At 40.2% G+C, this 17,636-nt stretch overlaps 3 non-coding genes across 3 annotated transcripts; all 3 read left to right on the top strand.

The window, feature by feature from the left end:
* The first annotated feature begins 1,111 nt into the window (after positions 1–1,111).
* Positions 1,112–1,281, top strand: LOC134986669 (U1 spliceosomal RNA). The gene has a single exon (XR_010192500.1). It is a non-coding gene; the product is annotated as a U1 spliceosomal RNA (small nuclear RNA).
* Positions 1,282–2,281: 1,000 nt separating this feature from the next.
* On the top strand, positions 2,282–2,355 carry TRNAS-ACU (transfer RNA serine (anticodon ACU)). Its single transcript has one exon. It is a non-coding gene; the product is annotated as a tRNA-Ser (tRNA).
* A 1,083-nt stretch (positions 2,356–3,438) lies between these two features.
* TRNAS-ACU (transfer RNA serine (anticodon ACU)) lies at positions 3,439–3,512 on the top strand. Its single transcript has one exon. It is a non-coding gene; the product is annotated as a tRNA-Ser (tRNA).
* The last annotated feature ends 14,124 nt before the right edge of the window (positions 3,513–17,636 follow it).

The following is a 17,636-nucleotide window of genomic DNA, read 5'->3' as shown; positions in this document are numbered from 1 at the left end:
CTCCTGTTTGCGGTCAGCAGACTCTTTGAGGGTAGCCGTATCCTGGGACGGGAGGGCTACCTTCTTGGATAAGCGTGTTAATGCTTTGTCCACCCTAGGGGAGGATTCCCATCTTAACCTATCCATTGATGGGAAAGGATACGCCAAAAGAATCCTTTTGGAAATCTGCAGTCTTTTATCTGGAGATTCCCAGGCTTTTTCACATAACTCGTTCAGCTCGTGTGAGGGGGGAAAGGTTACCTCAGGCTTCTTTCCCTTGTACTTATGTACCCTCTTGTCAGGGACAGGGGGTTCCTCTGTGATGTGCAAAACATCTTTTATTGCCATAATCCTATATCGAATGGATTTTGCCAATTTTGGCTGTAATTTTGCATCATCGTAATCGACACTGGAGTCAGAATCCGTGTCAGTATCTGTGTCAACAATCTGGGATAGTGGGCGCTTATGAGACCCTGACAGTCCCTGCGACATAGGATCAGGCATGGGTTGAGACCCTGACTGTCCCGAAGCTTCAGCCTTGTCTAATCTTTTGTGCACTGAGTTTACACTAGCATTTAAAACATTCCACATATCCATCCAATCAGCTGTCGCAGAGACTCCACATTAATTTGCTCCCGCTCCTCTCTAATATAGCCTTCTTCCTCAGACATGTCGACACACGTGTACCGACACACCACAAACACAGGGAATGCTTTTTCTGAAAACAGTTTCCCCACAAGGCCCTTTGGAGAGACAGAGAGAGAGAGTATGCCAGCACACACCCCAGCGCTATATAACCCAGGAATAACACAGTAACTTAATGTTTGCCCAGTAGTGCTTCTGTATGTAATTTGCGCCGAATTATGTGCCCCCCCCCACTCTTTTCAACCCTCTTGTCTACCGTGGTTTCAGCAGGCGAGAGTCTGGGGAGCTGCCTCAGCGGTGCTGTGGAGAAAAAATGGCGCTGGTGAGTGCTGAGGGAGCCTTCTGCCCTCACACATTCGTCTGAAAATGTGTTCTCCCTGCAGTTGTTGTCCCCAGATGAGAGTTCCCTTGTGCTGCCTCAGTTGAATCTCCTTTACTTGACGGAGGTGTGCCTGAGCAGCGGCCCTCCCCAGCCCTATCTCAAATCATACTTATTTTGCTTAGGTGATACCATGGTCATGAAGATTGTTTTCCCAGGGTGAGGTTCATTCATTGCATTCTGGGTATGCTGACCTCTGTTATTTCCCCAAATGTGGGAATCTCGACTGCATAATTTGTGGTAGGGGCGGGGGGGGACTGCATTTGTGCTTTCCCCTGGTTGGCTCTGGTATAATTTAGATCTCATTGTCTCAGGTCTCTCTCCAGCCTAGTTTGCTGTCTGTTTCCACTTCTCTTTTCTTGAGCCCCTCCCTTCTATGCCCTTGCGCACTATCCTGACTTCTCCCGTCTGCTTACTTTGTGCCTTCCAACGCACAATGCGAACTACAGGTGGTGTTGCAGGGCCCACACCCTTTTATTTGCCTTACAGAGCAGCTCTGGAGCTGTTACAGTGCCCAGCTGCTGCAAGAAATCAGCTTGAATGCTTCAGGGGCTGGGGCATGGCCAACATGAGCCCCACACCAAAGGAGGGTGGGGGGTGTTCAATGCGAACTAGGGGTCTGCTTTCTCATGTGGAAGACTGTTTAATGTGAAAACAAGGTGATATCTAATTAGCACACAGGTAAGGAATTAAGAAAATCTTTATTTAAGGGTGAAAATGTTTCTCACAAAATCGTTGCCCCAATGCATCATTGAAATTCAAGCTGGAAAGATGATTTTAATATATCACTTGTACATTTTGTATTGCTCTTCTGGTGACAATGTAGTTTGTTTTTGTCAATTACCATTTTAATAATAGGGTAAAGAAAATTAAGTGGATTTTTGAAAGAAAACAATACTGTCAATATACTATTAAAACAAATTAAAATGGTAAAAGTTATTGTACTTTAAGTAAACATAAAATAGCTAACATATCAATCCCAGTTTTGGATTACTTTAATTAACAAAAAAAATGCATATAGCAGAGGATAGTTTCAATCTGCCTACCTCTGGTTAATGGGCCCAGCATGCTTCCATTGCAGTACTCTGCTGCACATGTAAGTGCAAGAGATCCTGAAGCACTCACTCATCATGGGAAAGTACCAATGTGTTTCTTCGTTGGTTGATTTAAGAAAATTCTTACAAAAACTCTCCAGATTATTGACTTTTTAAAGTTTTTCTAGGAAACGTTCTAGATGAATGCTTATTAGCCTTTGTCAGTATGTACTTTTTGCAAATTGTCTCTGTGGCGCAATCGGTTAGTGTGTCTGGCTACTAACCAAAAGGTTGGTGGTTCAATCCCACCCAGGGACATAATTGACCTTGTGATCAGGTTTTGGTGATATTTAAGTAGACAAGTCAAAATTTCAAACCCCCTCTTATGGTGTAGGGTACCTGGCCTTCTCTGATGTAATCAGAGTTAGATTTGATTCAGTGATTTTATAAAAAACAGCTAGGAAGCACAATTTAGCAATGGGTTGCAGAGAAAAAAAAATATGCTGGCAGAAAAATCCAATTGAGTGATTAAACAGCTCTTCATTTTCTGCCTTTATTTTTATGCTAACAAATTTGTTCTCTAAAAAGTGTCCACAAAGCCAAGTCTCTGATTAACACCTTTGTAGGGATGGTTTTTCACCTATAACTAAATTAAACTTGCTTCATTGGAAAGGCAGCAAGATGCATCCTCATTTCAATGTCTACTGAAATAATACAGGTTGACACCAGGAAACATTAACGCCACTGCATCCTTGCTGCTTTCTCATGTAGAAGTCTGTTTAATGTGAAAACAAGGTGATATCTAATTAGCACACAGGTAAGGAATTAAGAAAATCTTTATTTAAGGGTGAAGATGTTTCTCACAAAATCGTTGCCCCAATGCATCATTGAAATTCAAGCTGGAAAGATCACTTGTACATTTTGTATTGCTCTTCTGGTGACAATGTAGTTTGTTTTTGTCAATTACCCTTTTAATAATAGGGTAAAGAAAATTAAGTGGATTTTTTAAAGAAAACTATATTGTCAATATACTATTAAAACAAATTAAAATGGTAAAAGTTATTGTACTTTAAGTAAAAATAAAAGAGCAAAAATATCAATCCCAGTTTTGATTACTTAAATTAACAAAAAAAAATGCATATAGCAAAGGATAGTTTCAATCTGCCTACCTCTGGGTTATGGGCCCAGCATGCTTCCATTGCAGTACTCTGCTGCACATGTAAGTGCAAGAGATCCTGAAGCACTCACTCATCATGGGAAAGTACCAATGTGTTTCTTCGTTGGTTGATGGAAGAAACATCTTACAAAAACTCTCCAGATTATTGACTTTTTAAAGTTTTTCTAGGAAACGTTCTAGATGTATGCTTATTAGCCTTTGTCAGTATGTACTTTCTGCAAAGTGTCTCTGTGGCGCAATCGGTTAGTGTGTCCGGCTACTAACCAAAAGGTTGGTGGTTCAATCCCACCCAGGGACGTAATTGACCTTGTTATCAGATTTTGGTGATCTTTAAGTAGACAAGTCAAAATTTCAAACCCCCTGTTATGGTGTAGGGTACCTGGCCTTCTCTGATGTAATCAAAGTTAGATTTGATTCAGTGATTTTATAAAAACAGCTAGGAAGCACAATTTAGCAGTGGGTTGCAGAGAAAAAGAAATATGCTGGCAAAAAAAATCCAATTGAGTGATTAAACAGCTCTTCATTTTCTGGCTTTATTTTTATGCTAACAAATTTGTTCTTTGAAAAGTGTCCACAAAGCCAAGTCTCTGATTAACACCTTTGTAGGGATGGTTTTTCACCTATTACTAAATTAAACTTGCTTCATTGGAAAGGCAGCAAGATGCATCCTCATTTCAATGTCTACTGAAATAATACAGGTTGACACCAGGAAACATTAACGCCACTGTATCCTTGCTGCTTTCTCATGTGGAAGTCTGTTTAATGTGAAAACAAGGTGATATCTAATTAGCACACAGGTAAGGAATTAAGAAAATCTTTATTTAAGGGTGAAGATGTTTCTCACAAAATTGTTGCCCCAATGCATCATTGAAATTCAAGCTGGAAAGATGATTTTAATATATCACTTGTACATTTTGTATTGCTCTTCTGGTGACAATGTAGTTTGTTTTTGTCAATTACCATTTTAATAATAGGGTAAAGAAAATTAAATGGATTTTTGAAAGAAAACAATACTGTCAATATACTATTAAAACAAATTAAAATGGTAAAAGTTATTGTACTTTAAGTAAAAATAAAAGAGCCAAAATATCAATCCCAGTTTTGGATTACTTTAATTAACAAAAAAAAATGCATATAGCAGAGGATAGTTTCAATCTGCCTACCGCTGGGTTATGGGCCCAGCATGCTTCCATTGCAGTACTCTGCTGCACATGTAAGTGCAAGAGATCCTGAAGCACTCACTCATCATGGGAAAGTACCAATGTGTTTCTTCGTTGGTTGATGGAAGAAACATCTTACAAAAACTCTCCAGATTATTGACTTTTTAAAGTTTTTCTGGGAAAAGTTTTATATGAATGCTTATTAGCCTTTGTCAGTATAGACTTTTGCAAAGTGTCTCTGTGGCGCAATCAGTTAGTGTGCACGGCTATTAACCAAAAGGTTGGTGGTTCAATCCCACCCAGGGACGTAATTGACCTTGTTATCAGATTTTGGTGATCTTTAAGTAGACAAGTCAAAATTTCAAACCCCCTGTTCTGGTGTAGGGTACCTGGCCTTCTCTGATGTAATCAGAGTTAGATTTGATTCAGTGATTTTATAAAAACAGCTAGGAAGCACAATTTAGCAGTGGGTTGCAGAGAAAAAGAAATATGCTGGCAAAAAAAATCCAATTGAGTGATTAAACAGCTCTTAATTTTCTGGCTTTATTTTTATGCTAACAAATTTGTTCTCTGAAAAGTGTCCACAAAGCCAAGTCTCTGATTAACACCTTTGTAAAGATGGTTTTTCACCTATTACTAAATTAAACTTGCTTCATTGGAAAGGCAGCAAGATGCATCCTCATTTCAATGTCTACTGAAATAATACAGGTTGACACCAGGAAACATTAACGCCACTGCATCCTTGCTGCTTTCTCATGTGGAAGTCTGTTTAATGTGAAAACAAGGTGATATCTAATTAGCACACAGGTAAGGAATTAAGAAAATCTTTATTTAAGGGTGAAAATGTTTCTCACAAAATCGTTGCCCCAATGCATCATTGAAATTCAAGCTGGAAAGATGATTTTAATATATCACTTGTACATTTTGTATTGCTCTTCTGGTGACAATGTAGTTTGTTTTTGTCAATTACCATTTTAATAATAGGGTAAAGAAAATTAAGTGGATTTTTGAAAGAAAACAATACTTTTAATATACTATTAAAACAAATTAAAATGGTAAAAGTTATTGTACTGTAAGTAAAAATAAAAGAGCCAACATATCAATCCCAGTTTTGGATTACTTTAATTAACAAAAAAAAATGCATATAGCAGAGGATAGTTTCAATCTGCCTACCTCTGGGTTATGTGCCCAGCATGCTTCCATTGCTGTACTCTGCTGCACATGTAAGTGCAATAGATCCTGAAGCACTCACTCATCATGGGAAAGTACCAATGTGTTTCTTCGTTGGTTGATGGAAGAAACATCTTACAAAAACTCTCCAGATTATTGACTTTTTAAAGTTTTTCTAGGAAACGTTTTAGATGAATGCTTATTAGCCTTTGTCAGTATATACTTTTGCAAAGTGTCTCTGTGGCGCAATCAGTTAGTGTGTATGGCTATTAACCAAAAGGTTGGTGGTTCAATCCCACCCAGGGACGTAATTGACCTTGCTATCAGATTTTGGTGATCTTTAAGTAGACAAGTCAAAATTTCAAACCCACTCTTATGGTGTAGGGTACCTGGCCTTCTCTGATGTAATCAGAGTTAGATTTGATTCAGTGATTTTATAAAAACAGCTAGGAAGCACAATTTAGCAGTGGGTTGCAGAGAAAAAGAAATATGCTGGCAAAAAAAATCCAATTGAGTGATTAAACAGCTCTTCATTTTCTGGCTTTATTTTTATGCTAACAAATTTGTTCTCTGAAAAGTGTCCACAAAGCCAAGTCTCTGATTAACACCTTTGTAAGGATGGTTTTTCACCTATTACTAAATTAAACTTGCTTCATTGGAATGGCAGCAAGATGCATCCTCATTTCAATGTCTACTGAAATAATACAGGTTGACACCAGGAAACATTAACGCCACTGCATCCTTGCTGCTTTCTCATGTGGAAGTCTGTTTAATGTGAAAACAAGGTGATATCTAATTAACACACAGGTAAGGAATTAAGAAAATCTTTATTTAAGGGTGAAAATGTTTCTCACAAAATCGTTGCCCCAATGCATCATTGAAATTCAAGCTGGAATTTCTAGTGTCCTTCGTTTTGGGAGAAAAATGCAAAGGTACAAGACAGCTTTTCCTTGCCAATATCTCTCTTTTGCAAAGAGCTGCGCATTGGAAAATTCAGGGCTATGCCGTGTAGATGATGGCCTAACAGGAGGCTTTAAAATTTTCTTTCTAGTGTCCTTCGTTTGGGAGAAAAATGCAAAGGTACAAGACAGCTTTTCCTTGCCAATATCTCTCTTTTGCAAAGAGCTGCGCATTGGAAAATTCAGGGCTATGCCGTGTAGATGATGGCCTAACAGGAGGCTTTAAAATTTTCTTTCTAGTGTCCTTCGTTTGGGAGAAAAATGCAAAGGTACAAGACAGCTTATCCTTGCCAATATCTCTCTTTTGCAAAGAGCTGCGCATTGGAAAATTCAGGGCTATGCCGTGTAGATGATGGCCTAACAGGAGGCTTTAAAAAAAATTTTCTAGTGTCCTTCGTTTGGGAGAAAAATGCAAAGGTACAAGACAGCTTTTCCTTGCCAATATCTCTCTTTTGCAAAGAGCTGCGCATTGGAAAATTCAGGGCTATGCCGTGTAGATGATGGCCTAACAGGAGGCTTTAAAATTTTCTTTCTAGTGTCCTTCGTTTGGGAGAAAAATGCAAAGGTACAAGACAGCTTTTCCTTGCCAATATCTCTCTTTTGCAAAGAGCTGCGCATTGGAAAATTCAGGGCTATGCCGTGTAGATGATGGCCTAACAGGAGGCTTTAAAATTTTCTTTCTAGTGTCCTTCGTTTGGGAGAAAAATGCAAAGGTACAAGACAGCTTATCCTTGCCAATATCTCTCTTTTGCAAAGAGCTGCGCATTGGAAAATTCAGGGCTATGCCGTGTAGATGATGGCCTAACAGGAGGCTTTAAAAAAAAATTTCTAGTGTCCTTCGTTTGGGAGAAAAATGCAAAGGTACAAGACAGCTTTTCCTTGCCAATATCTCTCTTTTGCAAAGAGCTGCGCATTGGAAAATTCAGGGCTATGCCGTGTAGATGATGGCCTAACAGGAGGCTTTAAAATTTTCTTTCTAGTGTCCTTCGTTTGGGAGAAAAATGCAAAGGTACAAGACAGCTTTTCCTTGCCAATATCTCTCTTTTGCAAAGAGCTGCGCATTGGAAAATTATGGGCTATGCCGTGTAGATGATGGCCTAACAGGAGGCTTTAAATTTTTCTTTCTAGTTTCCTTCGTTTGGGAGAAAAAAGCAAAGGTACATGACAGCTTTTCCTTGCCAATATCTCTCTTTTGCAAAGAGCTGCGCATTGGAAAATTCAGGGCTATGCCGTGTAGATGATGGCCTAACAGGAGGCTTTAAAATTTTCTTTCTAGTGTCCTTCGTTTGGGAGAAAAATGCAAAGGTACAAGACAGTTTTTCCATGCCAATATCTCTCTTTTGCAAAGAGCTGCGCATTGGAAAATTCAGGGCTATGCCGTGTAGATGATGGCCTAACAGGAGGCTTTAAAATTTTCTTTCTAGTGTCCTTCGTTTGGGAGAAAAATGCAAAGGTACAAGACAGCTTTTCCTTGCCAATATCTCTCTTTTGCAAAGAGCTGCGCATTGGAAAATTCAGGGCTATGCCGTGTAGATGATGGCCTAACAGGAGGCTTTAAAATTTTCTTTCTAGTGTCCTTCGTTTGGGAGAAAAATGCAAAGGTACAAGACAGCTTATCCTTGCCAATGTCTCTCTTTTGCAATGAGCTGCGCATTGGAAAATTCAGGGCTATGCCGTGTAGATGATGGCCTAACAGGAGGCTTTAAAAAAAAAATTCTAGTGTCCTTCGTTTGGGAGAAAAATGCAAAGGTACAAGACAGCTTTTCATTGCCAATATCTCTCTTTTGCAAAGAGCTACGCATTGGAAAATTCAGGGCTATACCATGTAGATGAAGCACTAACAGGAGGCTTTAAAATTTTCATTCTAGTGTCCTTCGTTTGGGAGAAAAATCCAATGGTACAAGACAGTTTTTCCTTGCCAATATCTCTCTTTTACAAAGAGCTGCGCATTGGAAAATTCAGGGCTATGCCGTGTAGATGATGGCCTAACAGGAGGCTTTAAAATTTTCTTTCTAGTTTCCTTCGTTTGGGAGAAAAATGCAAAGGTACAAGACAGCTTTTCCTTGCCAATATCTCTCTTTTGCAAAGAGCTGCGCATTGGAAAATTCAGGGCTATGCCGTGTAGATGATGGCCTAACAGGAGGCTTTAAAATTTTCTTTCTAGTATCCTTCGTTTGGGAGAAAAATGCAAAGGTACAAGACAGCTTTTCCTTGCCAATATCTCTCTTTTGCAAAGAGCTACGCATTGGAAAATTCAGGGCTATGCCGTGTAGATGATGGCCTAACAGGAGGCTTTAAAATTTTCTTTCTAGTGTCCTTCGTTTGGGAGAAAAATGCAAAGGTACAAGACAGCTTTTCCTTGCCAATATCTCTCTTTTGCAAAGAGCTACGCATGGGAAAATTCAGGGCTATACCGTGTAGATGAAGCACTAACAGGAGGCTTTAAAATTTTCTTTCTAGTGTCCTTCGTTTGGGAGAAAAATGCAAAGGTACAAGACAGCTTTTCCTTGCCAATATCTCTCTTTTGCAAAGAGCTGCGCATTGGAAAATTCAGGGCTATGCCGTGTAGATGATGGCCTAACAGGAGGCTTTAAAATTTTCTTTCTAGTGTCCTTCGTTTGGGAGAAAAATGCAAAGGTACAAGACAGCTTATCCTTGCCAATATCTCTCTTTTGCAAAGAGCTGCGCATTGGAAAATTCAGGGCTATGCCGTGTAGATGATGGCCTAACAGGAGGCTTTAAAAAAAAAAATTCTAGTGTCCTTCGTTTGGGAGAAAAATGCAAAGGTACAAGACAGCTTTTCCTTGCCAATATCTCTCTTTTGCAAAGAGCCGCGCATTGGAAAATTCAGGGCTATGCCGTGTAGATGATGGCCTAACAGGAGGCTTTAAAATTTTCTTTCTAGTGTCCTTCGTTTGGGAGAAAAATGCAAAGGTACAAGACAGCTTTTCCTTGCCAATATCTCTCTTTTGCAAAGAGCTGCGCATTGGAAAATTCAGGGCTATGCCGTGTAGATGATGGCCTAACAGGAGGCTTTAAAATTTTCTTTCTAGTGTCCTTCGTTTGGGAGAAAAACGCAAAGGTACAAGACAGCTTTTCCTTGCCAATATCTCTCTTTTGCAAAGAGCTGCGCATTGGAAAATTCAGGGCTATGCCGTGTAGATGATGGCCTAACAGGAGGCTTTACAATTTTATTTCTAGTGTCCTTCGTTTGGGAGAAAAATGCAAAGGTACAAGACAGCTTTTCCTTGCCAATATCTCTCTTTTGCAAAGAGCTGCGCATTGGAAAATTCAGGGCTATGCCGTGTAGATGATGGCCAACAGGAGGCTTTAAAATTTTCTTTCTAGTGTCCTTCGTTTGGGAGAAAAATGCAAAGGTACAAGACAGCTTATCCTTGCCAATATCTCTCTTTTGCAAAGAGCTGCGCATTGGAAAATTCAGGGCTATGCCGTGTAGATGATGGCCTAACAGGAGGCTTTAAAATTTTCTTTCTAGTGTCCTTCGTTTGGGAGAAAAATGCAAAGGTACAAGACAGCTTTTCCTTGCCAATATCTCTCTTTTGCAAAGAGCTGCGCATTGGAAAATTCAGGGCTATGCCGTGTAGATGATGGCCTAACAGGAGGCTTTAAAATTTTCTTTCTAGTGTCCTTCGTTTGGGAGAAAAATGCAAAGGTACAAGACAGCTTATCCTTGCCAATATCTCTCTTTTGCAAAGAGCTGCGCATTGGAAAATTCAGGGCTATGCCGTGTAGATGATGGCCTAACAGGAGGCTTTAAAATTTTCTTTCTAGTGTCCTTCGTTTGGGAGAAAAATGCAAAGGTACAAGACAGCTTTTCCTTGCCAATATCTCTCTTTTGCAAAGAGCTGCGCATTGGAAAATTATGGGCTATGCCGTGTAGATGATGGCCTAACAGGAGGCTTTAAAATTTTCTTTCTAGTGTCCTTCGTTTGGGAGAAAAATGCAAAGGTACAAGACAGTTTTTCCTTGCCAATATCTCTCTTTTGCAAAGAGCTGCGCATTGGAAAATTCAGGGCTATGCCGTGTAGATGATGGCCTAACAGGAGGCTTTAAAATTTTCTTTCTAGTGTCCTTCGTTTGGGAGAAAAATGCAAAGGTACAAGACAGCTTTTCCTTGCCAATATCTCTCTTTTGCAAAGAGCTGCGCATTGGAAAATTCAGGGCTATGCCGTGTAGATGATGGCCTAACAGGAGGCTTTAAAATTTTCTTTCTAGTGTCCTTCGTTTGGGAGAAAAATGCAAAGGTACAAGACAGCTTTTCCTTGCCAATATCTCTCTTTTGCAAAGAGCTGCGCATTGGAAAATTCAGGGCTATGCCGTGTAGATGATGGCCTAACAGGAGGCTTTAAAATTTTCTTTCTAGTGTCCTTCGTTTGGGAGAAAAATGCAAAGGTACAAGACAGCTTTTCCTTGCCAATATCTCTCTTTTGCAAAGAGCTGCGCATTGGAAAATTCAGGGCTATGCCGTGTAGATGATGGCCTAACAGGAGGCTTTAAAATTTTCTTTCTAGTGTCCTTCGTTTGGGAGAAAAATGCAAAGGTACAAGACAGCTTTTCCTTGCCAATATCTCTCTTTTGCAAAGAGCTGCGCATTGGAAAATTCAGGGCTATGCCGTGTAGATGATGGCCTAACAGGAGGCTTTAAAATTTTCTTTCTAGTGTCCTTCGTTTGGGAGAAAAACGCAAAGGTACAAGACAGCTTTTCCTTGCCAATATCTCTCTTTTGCAAAGAGCTGCGCATTGGAAAATTCTGGGCTATGCCGTGTAGATGATGGCCTAAGAGGAGGCTTTAAAATTTTCTTTCTAGTGTCCTTCGTTTGGGAGAAAAATGCAAAGGTACAAGACAGCTTATCCTTGCCAATATCTCTCTTTTGCAAAGAGCTGCGCATTGGAAAATTCAGGGCTATGCCGTGTAGATGATGGCCTAACAGGAGGCTTTAAAATTTTCTTTCTAGTGTCCTTCGTTTGGGAGAAAAATGCAAAGGTACAAGACAGCTTTTCATTGCCAATATCTCTCTTTTGCAAAGAGCTACGCATTGGAAAATTCAGGGCTATACCATGTAGATGAAGCACTAACAGGAGGCTTTAAAATTTTCATTCTAGTGTCCTTCGTTTGGGAGAAAAATCCAATGGTACAAGACAGTTTTTCCTTGCCAATATCTCTTTTACAAAGAGCTGCGCATTGGAAAATTCAGGGCTATGCCGTGTAGATGATGGCCTAACAGGAGGCTTTAAAATTTTCTTTCTAGTGTCCTTCGTTTGGGAGAAAAATGCAAAGGTACAAGACAGCTTTTCCTTGCCAATATCTCTCTTTTGCAAAGAGCTGCGCATTGGAAAATTCAGGGCTATGCCGTGTAGATGATGGCCAAACAGGAGGCTTTAAAATTTTCTTTCTAGTATCCTTCGTTTGGGAGAAAAATGCAAAGGTACAAGACAGCTTTTCCTTGCCAATATCTCTCTTTTGCAAAGAGCTACGCATTGGAAAATTCAGGGCTATGCCGTGTAGATGATGGCCTAACAGGAGGCTTTAAAATTTTCTTTCTAGTGTCCTTCGTTTGGGAGAAAAATGCAAAGGTACAAGACAGCTTTTCCTTGCCAATATCTCTCATTTGCAAAGAGCTACGCATTGGAAAATTCAGGGCTATACCGTGTAGATGAAGCACTAACAGGAGGCTTTAAAATTTTCTTTCTAGTGTCCTTCGTTTGGGAGAAAAATGCAAAGGTACAAGACAGCTTATCCTTGCCAATATCTCTCTTTTGCAAAGAGCTGCGCATTGGAAAATTCAGGGCTATGCCGTGTAGATGATGGCCTAACAGGAGGCTTTAAAATTTTCTTTCTAGTGTCCTTCGTTTGGGAGAAAAATGCAAAGGTACAAGACAGCTTATCCTTGCCAATATCTCTCTTTTGCAATGAGCTGCGCATTGGAAAATTCTGGGCTATGCCGTGTAGATGATGGCCTAAGAGGAGGCTTTAAAATTTTCTTTCTAGTGTCCTTCGTTTGGGAGAAAAATGCAAAGGTACAAGACAGCTTTTCATTGCCAATATCTCTCTTTTGCAAAGAGCTACGCATTGGAAAATTCAGGGCTATACCATGTGATGAAGCACTAACAGGAGGCTTTAAAATTTTCATTCTAGTGTCCTTCGTTTGGGAGAAAAATGCAAAGGTACAAGACAGCTTTTCATTGCCAATATCTCTCTTTTGCAAAGAGCTACGCATTGGAAAATTCAGGGCTATACCATGTAGATGAAGCACTAACAGGAGGCTTTAAAATTTTCATTCTAGTGTCCTTCGTTTGGGAGAAAAATCCAATGGTACAAGACAGTTTTTCCTTGCCAATATCTCTCTTTTACAAAGAGCTGCGCATTGGAAAATTCAGGGCTATGCCGTGTAGATGATGGCCTAACAGGAGGCTTTAAAATTTTCTTTCTAGTGTCCTTCGTTTGGGAGAAAAATGCAAAGGTACAAGACAGCTTTTCCTTGCCAATATCTCTCTTTTGCAAAGAGCTGCGCATTGGAAAATTCAGGGCTATGCCGTGTAGATGATGGCCAAACAGGAGGCTTTAAAATTTTCTTTCTAGTATCCTTCGTTTGGGAGAAAAATGCAAAGGTACAAGACAGCTTTTCCTTGCCAATATCTCTCTTTTGCAAAGAGCTACGCATTGGAAAATTCAGGGCTATGCCGTGTAGATGATGGCCTAACAGGAGGCTTTAAAATTTTCTTTCTAGTGTCCTTCGTTTGGGAGAAAAATGCAAAGGTACAAGACAGCTTTTCCTTGCCAATATCTCTCATTTGCAAAGAGCTACGCATTGGAAAATTCAGGGCTATACCGTGTAGATGAAGCACTAACAGGAGGCTTTAAAATTTTCTTTCTAGTGTCCTTCGTTTGGGAGAAAAATGCAAAGGTACAAGACAGCTTTTCCTTGCCAATATCTCTCTTTTGCAAAGAGCTGCGCATTGGAAAATTCAGGGCTATGCCGTGTAGATGATGGCCTAACAGGAGGCTTTAAAATTTTCTTTCTAGTGTCCTTCGTTTGGGAGAAAAATGCAAAGGTACAAGACAGCTTATCCTTGCCAATATCTCTCTTTTGCAAAGAGCTGCGCATTGGAAAATTCAGGGCTATACCATGTGATGAAGCACTAACAGGAGGCTTTAAAATTTTCATTCTAGTGTCCTTCGTTTGGGAGAAAAATGCAAAGGTACAAGACAGCTTTTCATTGCCAATATCTCTCTTTTGCAAAGAGCTACGCATTGGAAAATTCAGGGCTATACCATGTAGATGAAGCACTAACAGGAGGCTTTAAAATTTTCATTCTAGTGTCCTTCGTTTGGGAGAAAAATCCAATGGTACAAGACAGTTTTTCCTTGCCAATATCTCTCTTTTACAAAGAGCTGCGCATTGGAAAATTCAGGGCTATGCCGTGTAGATGATGGCCTAACAGGAGGCTTTAAAATTTTCTTTCTAGTGTCCTTCGTTTGGGAGAAAAATGCAAAGGTACAAGACAGCTTTTCCTTGCCAATATCTCTCTTTTGCAAAGAGCTGCGCATTGGAAAATTCAGGGCTATGCCGTGTAGATGATGGCCAAACAGGAGGCTTTAAAATTTTCTTTCTAGTATCCTTCGTTTGGGAGAAAAATGCAAAGGTACAAGACAGCTTTTCCTTGCCAATATCTCTCTTTTGCAAAGAGCTACGCATTGGAAAATTCAGGGCTATGCCGTGTAGATGATGGCCTAACAGGAGGCTTTAAAATTTTCTTTCTAGTGTCCTTCGTTTGGGAGAAAAATGCAAAGGTACAAGACAGCTTTTCCTTGCCAATATCTCTCATTTGCAAAGAGCTACGCATTGGAAAATTCAGGGCTATACCGTGTAGATGAAGCACTAACAGGAGGCTTTAAAATTTTCTTTCTAGTGTCCTTCGTTTGGGAGAAAAATGCAAAGGTACAAGACAGCTTTTCCTTGCCAATATCTCTCTTTTGCAAAGAGCTGCGCATTGGAAAATTCAGGGCTATGCCGTGTAGATGATGGCCTAACAGGAGGCTTTAAAATTTTCTTTCTAGTGTCCTTCGTTTGGGAGAAAAATGCAAAGGTACAAGACAGCTTATCCTTGCCAATATCTCTCTTTTGCAAAGAGCTGCGCATTGGAAAATTCAGGGCTATGCCGTGTAGATGATGGCCTAACAGGAGGCTTTAAAATTTTCTTTCTAGTGTCCTTCGTTTGGGAGAAAAATGCAAAGGTACAAGACAGCTTATCCTTGCCAATATCTCTCTTTTGCAATGAGCTGCGCATTGGAAAATTCAGGGCTATGCCGTGTAGATGATGGCCTAACAGGAGGCTTTAAAAAAAAAATTCTAGTGTCCTTCGTTTGGGAGAAAAATGCAAAGGTACAAGACAGCTTTTCCTTGCCAATATCTCTCTTTTGCAAAGAGCTGCGCATTGGAAAATTCAGGGCTATGCCGTGTAGATGATGGCCTAACAGGAGGCTTTAAAATTTTCTTTCTAGTGTCCTTCGTTTGGGAGAAAAATGCAAAGGTACAAGACAGCTTATCCTTGCCAATATCTCTCTTTTGCAAAGAGCTGCGCATTGGAAAATTCAGGGCTATGCCGTGTAGATGATGGCCTAACAGGAGGCTTTAAAATTTTCTTTCTAGTGTCCTTCGTTTGGGAGAAAAATGCAAAGGTACAAGACAGTTTTTCCTTGCCAATATCACTCTTTTGCAAAGAGCTGCGCATTGGAAAATTCAGGGCTATGCCGTGTAGATGATGGCCTAACAGGAGGCTTTAAAATTTTCTTTCTAGTGTCCTTCGTTTGGGAGAAAAATGCAAAGGTACAAGACAGCTTTTCCTTGCCAATATCTCTCTTTTGCAAAGAGCTGCGCATTGGAAAATTCAGGGCTATGCCGTGTAGATGATGGCCTAACAGGAGGCTTTAAAATTTTCTTTCTAGTGTCCTTCGTTTGGGAGAAAAATGCAAAGGTACAAGACAGCTTATCCTTGCCAATATCTCTCTTTTGCAAAGAGCTGCGCATTGGAAAATTCAGGGCTATGCCGTGTAGATGATGGCCTAACAGGAGGCTTTAAAATTTTCTTTCTAGTGTCCTTCGTTTGGGAGAAAAATGCAAAGGTACAAGACAGCTTTTCCTTGCCAATATCTCTCTTTTGCAAAGAGCTGCGCATTGGAAAATTATGGGCTATGCCGTGTAGATGATGGCCTAACAGGAGGCTTTAAAATTTTCTTTCTAGTGTCCTTCGTTTGGGAGAAAAATGCAAAGGTACAAGACAGTTTTTCCTTGCCAATATCTCTCTTTTGCAAAGAGCTGCGCATTGGAAAATTCAGGGCTATGCCGTGTAGATGATGGCCTAACAGGAGGCTTTAAAATTTTCTTTCTAGTGTCCTTCGTTTGGGAGAAAAATGCAAAGGTACAAGACAGCTTTTCCTTGCCAATATCTCTCTTTTGCAAAGAGCTGCGCATTGGAAAATTCAGGGCTATGCCGTGTAGATGATGGCCTAACAGGAGGCTTTAAAATTTTCTTTCTAGTGTCCTTCGTTTGGGAGAAAAATGCAAAGGTACAAGACAGCTTTTCCTTGCCAATATCTCTCTTTTGCAAAGAGCTGCGCATTGGAAAATTCAGGGCTATGCCGTGTAGATGATGGCCTAACAGGAGGCTTTAAAATTTTCTTTCTAGTGTCCTTCGTTTGGGAGAAAAATCCAAAGGTACAAGACAGCTTTTCCTTGCCAATATCTCTCTTTTGCAAAGAGCTGCGCATTGGAAAATTCAGGGCTATGCCGTGTAGATGATGGCCTAACAGGAGGCTTTAAAATTTTCTTTCTAGTGTCCTTCGTTTGGGAGAAAAATGCAAAGGTACAAGACAGCTTTTCCTTGCCAATATCTCTCTTTTGCAAAGAGCTGCGCATTGGAAAATTCAGGGCTATGCCGTGTAGATGATGGCCTAACAGGAGGCTTTAAAATTTTCTTTCTAGTGTCCTTCGTTTGGGAGAAAAATGCAAAGGTACAAGACAGCTTATCCTTGCCAATATCTCTCTTTTGCAAAGAGCTGCGCATTGGAAAATACAGGGCTATGCCGTGTAGATGATGGCCTAACAGGAGGCTTTAAAATTTCCTTTCTAGTGTCCTTCGTTTGGGAGAAAAATGCAAAGGTACAAGACAGCTTTTCCTTGCCAATATCTCTCTTTTGCAATGAGCTGCGCATTGGAAAAATTCAGGGCTATGCCGTGTAGATGATGGCCTAACAGGAGGCTTTAAAAAAAAAATTCTAGTGTCCTTCGTTTGGGAGAAAAATGCAAAGGTACAAGACAGCTTTTCCTTGCCAATATCTCTCTTTTGCAAAGAGCTGCGCATTGGAAAATTCAGGGCTATGCCGTGTAGATGATGGCCTAACAGGAGGCTTTAAAATTTTCTTTCTAGTGTCCTTCGTTTGGGAGAAAAATGCAAAGGTACAAGACAGCTTTTCCTTGCCAATATCTCTCTTTTGCAAAGAGCTGCGCATTGGAAAATTCAGGGCTATGCCGTGTAGATGATGGCCTAACAGGAGGCTTTAAAATTTTCTTTCTAGTGTCCTTCGTTTGGGAGAAAAACGCAAAGGTACAAGACAGCTTTTCCTTGCCAATATCTCTCTTTTGCAAAGAGCTGCGCATTGGAAAATTCAGGGCTATGCCGTGTAGATGATGGCCTAACAGGAGGCTTTAAAATTTTCTTTCTAGTGTCCTTCGTTTGGGAGAAAAATGCAAAGGTACAAGACAGCTTTTCCTTGCCAATATCTCTCTTTTGCAAAGAGCTGCGCATTGGAAAATTCAGGGCTATGCCGTGTAGATGATGGCCTAACAGGAGGCTTTAAAATTTTCTTTCTAGTGTCCTTCGTTTGGGAGAAAAATGCAAAGGTACAAGACAGCTTTTCATTGCCAATATCTCTCTTTTGCAAAGAGCTACGCATTGGAAAATTCAGGGCTATACCATGTAGATGAAGCACTAACAGGAGGCTTTAAAATTTTCATTCTAGTGTCCTTCGTTTGGGAGAAAAATCCAATGGTACAAGACAGTTTTTCCTTGCCAATATCTCTCTTTTACAAAGAGCTGCGCATTGGAAAATTC

This window comes from Pseudophryne corroboree (genome assembly GCF_028390025.1).
Source record: "Pseudophryne corroboree isolate aPseCor3 chromosome 7 unlocalized genomic scaffold, aPseCor3.hap2 SUPER_7_unloc_5, whole genome shotgun sequence".
In the NCBI taxonomy this organism is placed as follows: Eukaryota; Metazoa; Chordata; class Amphibia; order Anura; family Myobatrachidae; genus Pseudophryne; species Pseudophryne corroboree.
The sequence above is the reverse complement of the archived record's forward strand: the minus strand, read 5'-3'. Positions and strand labels throughout refer to the sequence as shown.